This window comes from Somniosus microcephalus, chromosome 4, assembly GCF_052327205.1.
Source record: "Somniosus microcephalus isolate GS21.2 chromosome 4, FLI_Smic_1.0, whole genome shotgun sequence".
In the NCBI taxonomy this organism is placed as follows: Eukaryota; Metazoa; Chordata; class Chondrichthyes; order Squaliformes; family Somniosidae; genus Somniosus; species Somniosus microcephalus.
The window spans coordinates 53,417,639-53,432,088 of record NC_140990.1 but is presented as its reverse complement, the minus strand read 5'-3'; the positions used below and the strand labels follow the sequence as shown (position 1 = coordinate 53,432,088).

The following is a 14,450-nucleotide window of genomic DNA, read 5'->3' as shown; positions in this document are numbered from 1 at the left end:
ATAACAGATTATCAGAATATTTCCCATAGGTTAAAATCCAATGTTACAGGGGCTCACTGCCCTGGGTGGTTGAAGTGGACCCTGTGATATAATAGAATTTTCTGTCCTGTCAGACTTGGACATCTTGTAGATCCATCTTTTAACAAGTTGTGGGAATTCAGTTCTCAGATGGATTCCACTCAGTTTGTAACAAGTCCTCAATCAGCTCGTCTTATTGTCGAGATATCAAGGACCCGACACTGCGTGTGGGGGAAACAAAGCTCATTTATTTGACATTGATACAGGTTAAACACCAGCCCAGTTATAGGGGTTACTAACATCAGCTGAAACAAACCCCAACTGTCAGAATGAACGTGGTTCAGTCCTGGATGTGATTAACAGCAGAATCCAACCCCCGCAGTCACTTGTGAACTCACTGGTGTCTCAGCAGGTTGGATGAACGAGTGAATCCCTTCCCACACACGGGGCAGGTGAACAGCCTCTCCCCAGTGTGAACTCGCTGGTGTGTCAGCAGGTTGGATGAACGAGTGAATCCCTTCCCACACATGGAGCAGGGGAACGGCCTCTCCCCAGTGTGAGTGCGTTGGTGGGTCAGCAGATCTTTTGTGCTTTTGAGGCTCTTCTCAGTCAGAACATTTATAAGGTTTCTTATCAGTGTGAACTCGTTGGTGTGACAGCAGGTTGGATGAATGCGCAAAATTTTGCCCACACACAGAGCAGGTGAACAGTCTCTCCCCAGTGTGAATTCACTGGTGTATCAGCAGGTTGGATGAATCAATGAATCCCTCCCCACACACGGGGCAGGTGAACGGCCTCTCCCCAGTGTGAGTGCGTCGGTGAGTTTCCAGCTGGGACGGGTACTTGAATCACTTCCCACAGTCCCCACATTTCCACGGTTTCTCCATGGTGCGGGTGTCCTTGTGTCCCTCCAGGTTGGACGATCAGTTGAAGCCTCGTCCACACACAGAACACGTGTACGGTTTCTTCCCGCTGTGAACGGTGCGATGTTTTTTCAGGCTGTGTAACTGGTTAAAGCTCTTTCCACAGTCAGTGCACTGGAACACTCTCACTTGCGTCTGTGTCTTGGTGCTTTTCCAGTCACACTGATGTTTGAAATCTTTTCCCACAGACAGAACAGACAAACATTCCTCCTTCCACATTCAAAGGCCGATGATATTCAGGTCCTGGTGAATCGAGTGACTCTGTCAGATCTTGATGTGATGTTTGGTTTGAGTTTCCCGTCTGCAAATCCTCCCCTTCAAATACCTGTAAAAGGAGTTTACAAAAGTCATCACTGTAAGTACAGGATAGAAATTCAGAACAGACAATTCCCCAAAAGCTGTAAATCCCCGTCCCACACACTCTCCCTCCTCCCTGTGCTGAAATTCAAACCCATCGCACCATCTCCAACATTTTTCCTTTCGGTCGACTTTTCTCCCTCCCCTGAAGGTGCTGACTCTGGCTGGGTTCAGTTCTACATTCACTGGTTCCCCTCCCTCTCCACCCCTGAAGGTGCTGACTCTGGCTGGGTTCAGTTCTACACTCACTGGTTCCCCTCTCTCTCCTCCCCTGAAGGTGCTGACTCTGGCTGGGTTCAGTTCTACACTCACTGGTTCCCCTCTCTCTCCTCCCCTGAAGGTGCTGACTCTGGCTGGGTTCAGTTCTACACTCACTGGTTCCCCTCCCTCTCCTCCCCTGAAGGTGCTGACTCTGGCTGGGTTCAGTTCTACACTCACTGGTTCCCCTCTCTCTCCTCCCCTGAAGGTGCTGACTCTAGCTGGGTTCAGTTCTACAATCACTGGTTCCCCTCCCTCTCCTCCCCTGAAGGTGCTGACTCTGGCTGGGTTCAGTTCTACACTCACTGGTTCCTCTCTCCCTCTCCTCCCCTGAAGGTGCTGACTCTGGCTGGGTTCAGTTCTACACTCACTGGTTCCCCTCCCCCTCCTCCCCTGAAGGTGCTGACTCTGGCTGGGTTCAGTTCTACACTGTGGAAATATGATTTTGCCCTTACTAGTGCATGATGGGATACTTGACATCGAATGTATTTTTGTACCATTGCCTGCGGACTAAAACCAAGTCAGCAGCAACTAACGTAATCTTCTGACCTATTGCAATTAAATTAATCACAACCTGCCAGAACAATACATTGCAGAACTATTGGGTAACCGCACTGCTAATGACATCTGGCCAAAGAATGAAAACAATTCTGTTAAAGGTCAATCTCGTTTCTCTTTATACATGATCATATTGAACTTGTGTTCTTCACTGTATAAATATGATAATCAGACATGAGTGAGCAAATCATTTTTTTGGTAACAAGATTCAAACAAAACCTCCTGACAGAATATAATTAACTAACTTTGTCTGAAGACATTTCTGTCCTGCTGACCTTTTGATTGTCCTTGTTTAAACTCTTAATGTGTTTAAGATGATACAATACCATTACACGTGATCTATGGAACGCTTGCTTGTTTGAGTGTATAAATATGCTGCATTTGCTGATGTCCTTTAGAGATGTTGGCCTAGCCTTTGTCCAGGCAGCTCTCTCCTTGTATACACTTGTATGCAAGTAAAATAAAGCTTTGCTTATCTGACGGTACAGTTTGTTTCAGAGTCTTACTCGGAGTCGAGACTTCGACAGTATTTCTTGGATGTCCCACCGAGATCGCTTGCTGTACCGGTGAGTAAACGGACCAAGACACGGTATCTTTCTGGGAACGAATTCTAACTGGCCAGTTATAAGTGGCATTAGCCACCAAAGGGATTCCCTCTCAGTCTGAAAACTAGTGTGTTCTGTTTGCTATTGGCTACAGTACTGCGATCAGTTGAGACTCATTTTTTTTCCAGGGTTGAGTTGTCATTTTTGTAATTATTTCCTCTTTCAGTCTATCAGAAAAGGAGACGATTTTGGAAACCTGAGCCCTGAAATAGACCGTCCAGATAAGACACAGTAAAGTCGGGTGATCCCGGACTAAGAAAGGTACCAAGGGTAAAAAGGAAAAGTGCTAGAAGTTTGATACTGCAGTGGGGGTGGGTCCCCCGGAGATTAAGAAGCCGGAGAGAGAGTCTTGCGGCAGAAGGCAGGAGACCTTCAGAGATAGTAGGGGGTGGGTCCCCCGGAGATTAAGAAGCCAGAGAGAGAGTCTTGCGGCAGAAGGCAGGAGACCTTCAGAGATAATAGGGGGTGGGTCCCCCGGAGATTAAGAAGCCGGAGAGAGAGTCTTGCGGCAGAAGGCAGGAGACCTTCAGAGGTTTCATTAAAGTATAAGGACTCAGTTCTGCAGTGGCAAATAACGCAGACTGAGAATTGTCTATTGTTCAGTATATAGTATAAGATTTTAATGAGTTACCTAATTTGTTTACCTGTGTGGTCTGTTGCGTTAGTTATTATTAGTCTTGTTATTGTTAGTATGTGTTTCTTTTCATCTCTTACAGCAACTTGGTTGCAATTAGTCTTGTTATTGTTAGTATGTGTTTCTTTTCATCTCTTACAGCAACTTGGTTGCAAAATCGCAAAGGGGAAATGGGTTATTGCGATCCAGAGAAATTAGTTGAGACTAACCAACAGGAAAGTCCCAATTAAGTAAAAAAAAAAGGTGCCAAATCTAGTAAAATCCCAGAGAAAGGCACCCCTGCTTGTTATATTTTTCAAAACTGCAGTCAAGTTTCAATCAATGACCTGCCAAGGTGGTCCAGAGGGACCCGAAATGGGAAATACCCATTTCCACCAGATGGCACCTTTAACATAGACAGAATTACCTGTCCAGAGGAATGCCTCATTAAAACAAAGGGACCCAACTAGAAAAGGAAAAGAAGTAAATTGGTCAGCCTTCTCAGATTGGAAAAAGGAAGCAGAGAGGCGACGCGAACGAAGTATAGAAGTTAGTAAACATAATAAAAAGAGGGATGAGATTAATCAGGAACAGAATAAACAACAAAAAGTTAAACAAATCAGGGTTGGCAGGGTCCACAAAATTTATCTGGAAACAGAAATACCCAAGCCCAGGTTCACACTCGTCCACAGACTAATTGGACAACTAGCAATCCCTGGGGAAATCAAAGTGGCCCAAATGAACAGTTTGGACAAAATCCAAATTGTTCAGCATGACGTTACTTAGAGCCCACCCCAGACATTGCCCAGGAACAACAGGCTGTGGTACAATTGCCTGCAGTATCATTAAATTCTAAAGAAGAGCCATTTATAAATTTAAATATGAATGGAACACAAGTCCCATTTTTTGGTAGACACTGGAGCAACTAATTCGGTCTTGACTAAACAATATGCAGCAGGAGCACCTTGTATCAATCAGAGTGTCAAGTGTGTAGGACTTTCAGGAACAACCCAGACTATGGTATGGTCCACTCCATTGGATGTACAGATGAAAGACTTTCATGAACAGCATGCATTCTTATTATCTGAAGACGTTCCCATCAACTTATTAGGAAGAGATTTGTTGTGTAAAATGAAAGCAGTGATATCATGTACGGAAAAAGGACTGAAGGTATATGTTCCAACTGACAGATGCGGGATGTACCCATTGCAGGTCCACAATTCTCCTATTTTGTATTGTTGGACTAATCACGATGACAATCTCAGTAAACAATTACTGATGGCTGTGGGAGCATTGCAGTATGTCACAAGATCAGTATCAGAATACCAGAAGCAGTTTAATTTGGGACATTGGCATGATAAATTGCACTGTACAGCCTATTATGACAAAACGGGAGAAGATCTAGAAGTGGCAATTAATTACAAGCCCTTTCTGCATCGGAAATATTCATTTAAAATCCGAAGAATTTTAATTGGGCAAGAAGGAATAGCGTCACCAATCTTGTTGACCCAAACAGCATGGGAATTATTCAGGGTAAAAGACTCTAAGCCACACTGTACACTAGCAGTGGCGTATGAATTCAAATCTTCTGATCTAGGTCAGATGGTCCTACGCCTATCAAAAGCTGCAGTTCAACAGGAGTGGAGAATAAGTCAGGGTGGGTTCAAGACCTAAGAGCAGTTAACGAGTCTGTTCTCCCTGCCTACCCGGTGGTCCCAAACCCAGCCACCATCCTGACCAGTATACCTCCTAATTCAAGGTATTATATGGTCATTGATCTCTGCTCAGCCTTCTTCAGCATTCCTATTCACCAAGATTCCCAGTTCCTGTTTGCCTTCACGTTCAAAGGAACCCAATACACATGGACCAGGCTGCCACAAGGCTATACAGAAAGCTCAACTATCTTTTCGCAGTGCCTCAAACATGATTTACAGGACATTGTCTTAACCGATGGGTCAACCCTCATACAGTACGTAGACGACCTGCTAATTGCATCACCTACCCAAGAGGCATTGTGAATCAGTGACTCAGCTTATCACTAAGCCTCGTATAGACATTGTAGAAACTCCTCTGGACAATAGCGATTTTATATTTTATGTGGATGGATCAGCCCTCAGAGACGAAAAGGGCTCACCAAAAAGTGCATATGCCATTTCTGATGATCATTCAATTATCGAAGTATGCTCACTACCATCTTTCTTTTCAGCACAACAAGCAGAACTGTTTGCCATTACAAGAGCATGTATTTTAGCTACAGGAAAATCAGTGAATATTTATATTGACTCTCGGTATGCATTTGGAGTCACTCATAATTAAGGTCAAATTTGGAAACTTAGAGGATTCCTGACTTCATCAGGATCTACAGTTAAAAATGCTGAACAAATTGATAACCTTTTAAAGGCTCTCCAGTGTCCTACAAAAATTGCTGTTATTAAATGCAAAGCACATACAGGCAATCAAGACCAGGCTTCTTTGGGCAATGATAGGGCGGATCGAGCAGCTAAGGCTGCTGCTCTATCTGATACAGGGTCACAAGTGTCTGCATTTGTTATTAGAAATCAAGGTCCAGACAATCCCCCACCCACAATTGATGACGTTTTGGCCTATCAATTACAGGCCAGTCCGGACGAAGTGTTAGCTTGGGTGAATGATTCTTGTTTTAAAACACCTGAAGGAGTATGGGTCTACCATGACAGCCGCATGGTGGCTCCCAAGTCAATACTCCCATGGATTGCCCGATGTGTCCACATGTTCACATGCAGGCAAAGGGGGGATGGCAGACTATATCACACAAACTTGGTATTCACCAGGCATTGACAATTACAAAACAAATTAGTGAACAATGCATTACCTGCCAAACAATGAACCCAGGTAAAACGGAAAAGGTACAGGCTGCCTCCCACCCAAATCCAACAGGACCCTTTGTACATTTACAGATGGATTTTATTGAATTACCGGTATGTTTAGGATTTAAGTATGTATTAGTTATTGTAGATGTGTTTTCACGATGGATTGAAGCCTTTCCATGTAAAAAAAAAATGATGCAGTTACTGTTGCAAAATGTTTGTTAAAAGAAATTGCACCACGATTTGGTATACCTGCACAACTTTCAAGTGACAATGGATCACATTTTACTGGGACAGTTGCGCGAGAAATGTGTAAGGCTTTACAGATCAACCAACACTTCTACTGCAGCTGTCATCCACAGTCAGCGGGACTGGTAGAAAAATATAATGGTATGCTGAAAAATAAACTTTCCAAACTCTGCAGCGAGACAGGACTTAAATGGGTCGAACTGTTACCCTTGGCATTGATGGTAAGGCGATCAGCAACAAACAGAACGACGGGACTGTCACCACATGAAGTCGTCATGGGACGACCTCAGAGACTGCCATTTTCTGCACCCTTCACTGCCAAGCAGATGGACATTCACAAGCTGGATGAACATATGTTGAATTATTGCATTGCCTTAACTAAGTGTATTTCCAGTTTCCACCAACAGGTCAAGCAAGCCCAGGTTGAACCAGCTGAAGGAAGGTGCCATAACCTAGAACCAGGAGACAACGTATACGTGAAAGTATTCAAGAGAAAAGTATTCAAGAGAAAGAACGGTCTCCAACCCAGATTCGAAGGTCCGTACCAAGTACTCCTAGCAACTAATACTGCTGTAAAGGTGCCCACTGCAAAAGAGCTCCAGAAAACAAGGAAAAGGAATCACCAACCCCATCAGTAAATGGAACTGGACATTAGGACTATGTTTCCTTGGGACACTTATAATACCTGCAATGCCCGAATTGTATATAAATACATTTTTGTATATGACATACATGTACGCAACAACGGTGAGCGCTTCCAGCTGTTGGGTTTGTGCCCATGTTCCCATACATAGTAAAAGGGGAATTCCATTAAGACCTATCCCTTTCAATGAGTCAGAGACGATGGAATGGATTTTACGCCAAAATGGGAGTATTACCAAGTATGAGTTAAATGGCCCCAAAAAGATTATAGTAGATGAAGACCGGCAAAGGCATTGGACCTCGGCAGGGTACGATTTGGACACCCTCAAAGGATGGTATCAGCCTAAGTATGACCATGCTAGACAGCTCCCCTCCCTGGTCCTCACCAATACATCTGGGATAGGGAGACCAGTAAGCTCATGGTGCCTGGATAAGAGTAAGAGTAGAGGACCAAGCGTTGGCCACAGTTATTATGCAGAACCAGTTAAAGTAATGATGCAGGTACAGATCAAGGACCTATTTGATGGAGAAGGAAAGATTAAATGCAATCTTGCTAGACTAGGTTGTCCTTGATAAGGACAAAAGGAGGGAATGTGGAAATATGATTTTGCCCTTACTAGTGCATGATGGGATACTTGACATCGAATGTATTTTTGTACCATTGCCTGTGGACTAAAACCAAGTCAGCAGCAACTAACGTAATCTTCTGACCTATTGCAATTAAATTAATCACAACCTGCCAGAACAATACATTGCAGAACTATTGGGTAACCGCACTGCTAATGACATAAGAACATAAGAAATAGGAGCAGGAGCAGGCCAATCGGCCCCTCGAGCCTGCTCCACCATTCAATAAGATCATGGCTGATCTGATCCTAACCTCAAATCTTCTATCACTGTGCATCCACCCGAACCCATGTGATCTCCCGGGAGAGGCGAAAAACCAGATAAAGACCCAATGGCCAATTTGGGAGAAACAAATCTGGGAAATTCCTCTCCGACCCATCTAGGCGATCGAAATTCTTCCAGGAGATCACGCTGTCCCTATATTTTCTACAGTACGTACCTTCTGTAAAGGCGATCTCCACCCCAGCCAGGAACAGGAATAAAACCATCTCCTGAAATCTAACACAGAATTAGAACACAGTAGGAGCAGAACCAGGCTACATGGCCCCTGGGCCCACTCCACTACCCACAGGGCCATGACCATTCCGAACCTAGACTCATGTCCAATTTCCTGCCCGCTCCCCGTAACCCTTAATTCCCTTTACTTCTAGGAAACTATCGATTTCTGTTTTAAATTTATTTAATGATGCAGCTTCCACAGCTTTCTGGGGCAGCAAATTCCACAAACCTACCACCCTCTGAGTGAAGAAGTTTCTCCTCATCTCAGTATTTAAAGAGCAGCCCCTTATTTTAAGATTATGCCCCCTAGCTCTAGTTTCACCCATCATTGGGAACATCCTCACCGCATCCACCCGTTCAAGCCCCTTCACAATCTTATATGTTTCAATAAGATCGCCTCTCATTCTTCTGAACTCCAATGAGTAGAGTCCCAATCTACTCAACCTCTCCTCATATGTCCATCCCCTCATCCCCGGGATTAACCGAGTGAACCTTCTTTGTACTGACTCGAGAGCAAGTATGTCTTTTCTTAAGTATGGACACCAAAACTGTATGCAGTATTCCAGGTGCGGTCTCACCAATATCTTGTACAACTGAAGCAATACCTCCCTGTTTTTATATTCTATCCCCCTAGCAATAAAAGCCAACATTCCATTGGCCTTCTTAATCACTTGCTGCACCTGCATACTAACTTTTTGAGTTTCGTGCACCAGGACCCCCAGATCCCTTTGTACTACAGTACTTTCCAGTTTCTTGCCATTAAGATAATAACTTGCTCTATGATTTTTCCTGCCAAAGTGCATAACCTCACACTTTCCAGTATTGTATTCCATCTGCCAAATCTCTGCCCACTTACTTAGCCTGTCTATGTCCCTTTGCAGGTTTTTTATGTCCTCCTCACTCACTACTTTCCATCCCATCTTTGTATCATCTGCAAACTTTGATATGTTACACTCGGTCCCCTCCTCCAAATCGTTAATATAGATTGTAAAGAGTTGGGGACCCAGCACTGACCCCTGCGGAACACCACTAGTTACTGGTTGCCAATCTGAGAATGAACCATTTATCCCAACTCTCTGCTTCCTGTTAGAGAGCCAATCCTCCACCCACGCCAGAATATTACCCCCAATCTCGTGATTTTTTATCTTGAGCAATAATCTTTTGTGTGGCACCTTGTCAAATGCCTTTTGGAAGTCTAAATACACGACGTCCACTGGTTCCCCTTTATCCACCCTGTATGTTACTTCCTCAAAAAACTCCAGCAAATTTGTCAAACATGACTTCCCCTTCATGAAACCATGCTGAGTTTGTCCTATTAAATTATGTTTATCCAAATGTCCCGTTACTGTCTCCTTAATAATGGACTCTAACATTTTACCAGCCACTGATGTTAGGCTAACAGGTCTATAGTATCCAGCCTTCTGCCTACTACCCTTTTTAAATAAGGGTGTTACATTAGCAGTTTTCCAATCTGCCGGGACCTTTGCTGAGTCCAGTGAGTTTTGGAAAATTATTACCAATGCATCCACAATCCCTACCGCTACTTCCCTCAAGACCCTGGGATGCAAGCCATCAGGTCCAGGGGATTTATCCGCCTTGAATCCCATTATTTTACCAAGTACCACTTCCTTAGTGATTTTAATCGTATTTAGTTCCTCCCCCCCTAGAGCCCCCTGTTTGTCCAGTGTTGGGATATTCTTAGTGTCCTCTACTGTAAAGACTGATAGAAAATAATTGTTCAGTGTTTTTGCCATCTCCATATTTCCCACCATTAATTTCCCGGTCTCATCCTCTAAGGGACCAACATTTATTTTAGGCACCCTTTTTCTTTTTATATAACTATAGAAACTTTTACTGTCTGTTTTTATATTTTTTGCTAATTTACTTTCATAATCTATCTTCCCTTTCTTAATCAATCTTTTAGTTATTTTTTGCTGTCTTTTAAAGACTTCCCAATCTTCCATCCTCCCACTAGATTTGGCTACCTTATATGCCCTTGTTTTTAGTCGGATACTATCCTTAATTACTTTACTTAGCCACGGATGGCTATCTTTTCTTTTACACCCTTTATTCCTCAGTGGAATATATTTTTTTTGGAAGTTGTAAAATAACTCCTTAAATGTACACCACTGATCATGTACCGTCTTACCCTTTAATCTATTTTCCCAGTCCACTCTAATCAATTCCGCTCTCATACCTTCATAGTCTCCTTTATTCAAGCTCAGCACGCTTGTTTGAGATCCAACCTTCTCACCCTCTAATTGAATATGGAACTCAACCATGTTATGGTCACTCATTCCAAGGGGATCCTTTACTAGGACATTTTTAATTAATCCTGTCTCATTACACAGGACCAAATCTAAGGTTGCTTGCCCCCTGGTCGGTTCAGTTACATACTGCTCAAGAAACCCATCCCTAATACAATCAATGAACTCATCCTCAAGGCTGCTCTGCCCAATTTGATTTGTCCAGTTAATATGATAATTAAAATCCCCCATAATTATAGCTGTTCCCTTATTACAAGCCTCAACTATTTCCTGATTAATACTCCGTCCAACAGAGTTGTTCGGAGGCCTATAGACTACACCCACTAGTGTTTTTTTCCCCTTATTATTCCTTATCTCCACCCAAACTGTTTCACTATCCTGCTCCTTTGACCCAATATCATTTCTCTGTATTATAGTGATTCCTTCCTTTATTAACATAGCCACCCCACCTCCTCTCCCTTCCTGCCTGTCCTTCCTGATTGTTAAATAACCTGGTATGTTTAATTCCCAGTCATGGTCACCCTGCAGCCATGTTTCTGTAATGGCCACAAAATCATACCCATATGTCGTTATTTGTGCCGTTAACTCATTCATTTTGTTACGAATGCTACGTGCATTCAGATAAAGAACTTTCAAATATGTTTTGTAACACTTAGTTCCTGTTTTTTCCCTTTTTAGTACTTTACTTTTTGCTCCATACCTTCTGTCCCTTCCTGACACATTCTGTTTTTTAATTCCCCCACTGCTACCTAAGTCTATGACCTTCTCTGTTGTCATTTCTATTATTTGCTCTCTAGAAACCTCCCCCCCACTAATTAGTTTAAAGCCCTCTCTACAGCCCTAGTTATATGATTCGCCAGAACTCTAGTCCCAGCACTGGCCAAGTGGAGTCCATCCCAACAGAACAGCTCCCTCCTGTCCCAGTATTGGTGCCAGTGTCCCAAGAAGCAAAACCCATTTCTCCCACACCAGTCTTTGAGCCATGCATTTAACTCTTTAATTTTATTTATCCTAGCCATATTCGCTCGTGGCTCAGGTAATAACCCAGAGATTATTACCCTTGAGGTTCTGTTTTTTAATTTGACCCCTAGCTGCTCATACTCCTTTAACAGAACCGTCTTCCTTGTCCTATCTACGTCGTTTGTACCAACATGGACCACGACAACTGGATCCTCCCCCTCCCACTCCAAGTTTCTTTCCAGCCCAGAAGAGATGTCCTTAACCCTCGCACCGGGCAGGCAACACAGCCTTCAGGACTCCCGCTCTTGACTGCAGAGAACCCTATCTATCCCCCTAATAATACTATCCCCTACCACTACAACATTTCTTTTTACTCCCTCCACTTGAATGGCCCCCTGTACCACGGTGCTGTGGCCAGGTTGCTCATCCTCCCTGCAGTCCCCGCTCCCGCCCTCACAGGGAGTAAGAACCTCGATCCTGCTGGACAAGAACAAGGGCTGCGTCTCCTTCAACACTACATCCTGGATCCCTGTACCTTCCTCACTCGTAGTCACACCGTCCTGTCCCTGACCACGGACTACATCTGCAGTAATTAATTTCATAGGTGTGACCATCTCCTGAAACAGAGAGTCCAGGAACTTCTCCCCCGCCCTGATGTGTCGCAGTGTCTGAAGCTCGGTCTCAAGCTCCATAACATGGAACTTGAGTTCCTCTAGCAGCAAACACTTTTCGCAGATGTAATCACCGTGAGCCTCAATGGGGACCACCGGCTCCCACATCTCGCAACAGTAACACATCACCTGCTCCACTCTATATAATTAATTAAATTTCTTATTATTAGTTATGAAGACCCTGCCCGGATATAGATGATAATGTCACACCACTATTCAAAGGACTTACCAACTTAAAGGTATAAAAAAGAGAAGGAAGAAAACCAACCAACCAGCTGATCACCAACCTCCTCCTTGAATACTGTCTGTGCGGCCTGTTTGGTTGACTCGTCTCGCTGCTCCGCCTCCGCAGTGTTGTCCAAGCCTGGGAGTGGGGAACAAAACAGAGCAAAAAACACACCCTCACCTCCCACTTATCCGAACTCTCCCACTTAGCAAAACTCCAGCACCACTCAATGCACAAGGCACTCCGTGCACTGCACTAGCCCCTCCCCTTTTATACCCGGATTCTACTTCCGGTTTAAACTGCCCAAGAGTTTAAAAAACCCTTAAAAAATTAAACTTACTTCAAATAATTGACTTCTTAACACACTAAAATTCACAAAATACACTTAAATGATTTTTCTCCCACTTAGCAAAACTCCAGCACCACTCAATGCACAAGGAACTCTGGCCAAAGAATGAAAACAATTCTGTTAAAGGTCAATCTCGTTTCTCTTTATAAATGATCATATTGAACTTGTGTTCTTCACTGTATAAATATGATAATCAGACATGAGTGAGCAAATCATTTTTTTGGTAACAAGATTCAAACAAAACCTCCTGACAGAATATAATTAACTAACTTTGTCTGAAGACATTTCTGTCCTGCTGACCTTTTGATTGTCCTTGTTTAAACTCTTAATGTGTTTAAGATGATACAATACCATTACACGTGATCTATGGAACGCTTGCTTGTTTGAGTGTATAAATATGCTGCATTTGCTGATGTCCTTTAGAGATGTTGGCCTAGCCTTTGTCCAGGCAGCTCTCTCCTTGTATACACTTGTATGCAAGTAAAATAAAGCTTTGCTTATCTGACGGTACAGTTTGTTTCGGAGTCGAGACTTCGACAACACTCACTGGTTCCCCTCCCTCTCCTCCCCTGAAGGTGCTGACTCTGGCTGGGTTCAGTTCTACACTCACTGGTTCCCCTCCCTCTCCTCCCCTGAAGGTGCTGACTCTGGCTGGGTTTAGTTCTACACTCACTGGGTCTCCTCCCTCTCCTCCCCTGAAGGTACTGACTCTGGCTGGGTTCAGTTCCACATTCACTGGTTCCCCTCCCTCTCCTTCCCTGAAGCTGCTGACTCTGGCTGGGTTCTGTTCTACACTCACTGGTTCCCCTCCCTCTCCTCCCCTGAAGGTGCTGACTCTGGCTCTGACCTTCTTTCCAATACTCTGTCCTTCCTTATAAGCTTTCCTTCTCTAATATCTCACAATTTTGGTGCGGGGCACTCCCTGACCTGTCACAATTTCTCCTCCATTTACAGACACTCCCTGACCAATCTCCCTTTCCCCTTCATTTACAGATGATCCCTGACCAGTCTCCATTTCTCCTTCATTTACAGATGCTCCCTGACCAATCGCCCTTTCCCCTTCATTTACAGACGCTCCCTGACTAGTCACCATTTCTCCTCCATTTACAGATGCTCCCTGACCAGTCACCATTTCTCCTCCATTTACAGACGCTCCCTGACCAGTCACCATTTCTCCTCCATTTACAGACGCTCCCTGACCCGTCTCCATTTCACACAGAAATCACAGAAACCCCACAGTGCAGATAGAGGCCATTTCGGCCCATCGAGCCTGCACCGACACATATCCCACCCGATCCCCTTAACCCCTACATCAACACCCCACAGTCCAAAGATGTGCGGGTTAGGTTGATTGGCTATGATAAATTGACCCTTCTCCTTTATTTACAGACGCTCCCTGACCAGTCCCCATTTCTCACAGAGTCATACAGCACAGAAAGAGGCCATCGTGTCCGCGCCGGCCATCAAGCCCTGTCTATTCTAATCCCATTTTCCAGCACTTGGTCCGCAGCCTTGTATGCTATGGCGTTTCAAGTGCTCATCTAAATGCTTCTTGAATGTTGTGAGGGTTCCAGCCTCTACCACCCTTTCAGACAGTGAGTTCCAGATTCCAACCACCCTCTGGGTGAAAAAGTTTTTCCTCAAATCCCCTCTAAAACTCCTGCCCCTTACCTTGAATCTATGCCCCCTGGTTATTGACCCCTCTACTAAGGGGAAAAGTTCCTTTCTATCTACCCAATCTATGCCCCTCATAATTTTGTACACCTCAATCAGGTCCCCCCTC

The 14,450-nt window shown here is 44.1% G+C and overlaps 2 long non-coding RNA genes across 2 annotated transcripts; one reads left to right on the top strand and one right to left on the bottom strand.

The window, feature by feature from the left end:
• Positions 1–246: 246 nt before the first annotated feature.
• Positions 247–13,930, bottom strand: LOC147118891 (uncharacterized). The gene is made up of 2 exons (XR_015077969.1): positions 12,365–13,930; positions 247–1,266 (listed from the first exon to the last, which is right to left on the bottom strand). It is a non-coding gene; the product is annotated as an uncharacterized LOC147118891 (long non-coding RNA).
• On the top strand, positions 2,694–13,177 carry LOC147118892 (uncharacterized). Its single transcript, XR_015077967.1, has 2 exons — positions 2,694–2,980; positions 6,822–13,177. It is a non-coding gene; the product is annotated as an uncharacterized LOC147118892 (long non-coding RNA).
• Positions 13,931–14,450: the final 520 nt, after the last annotated feature.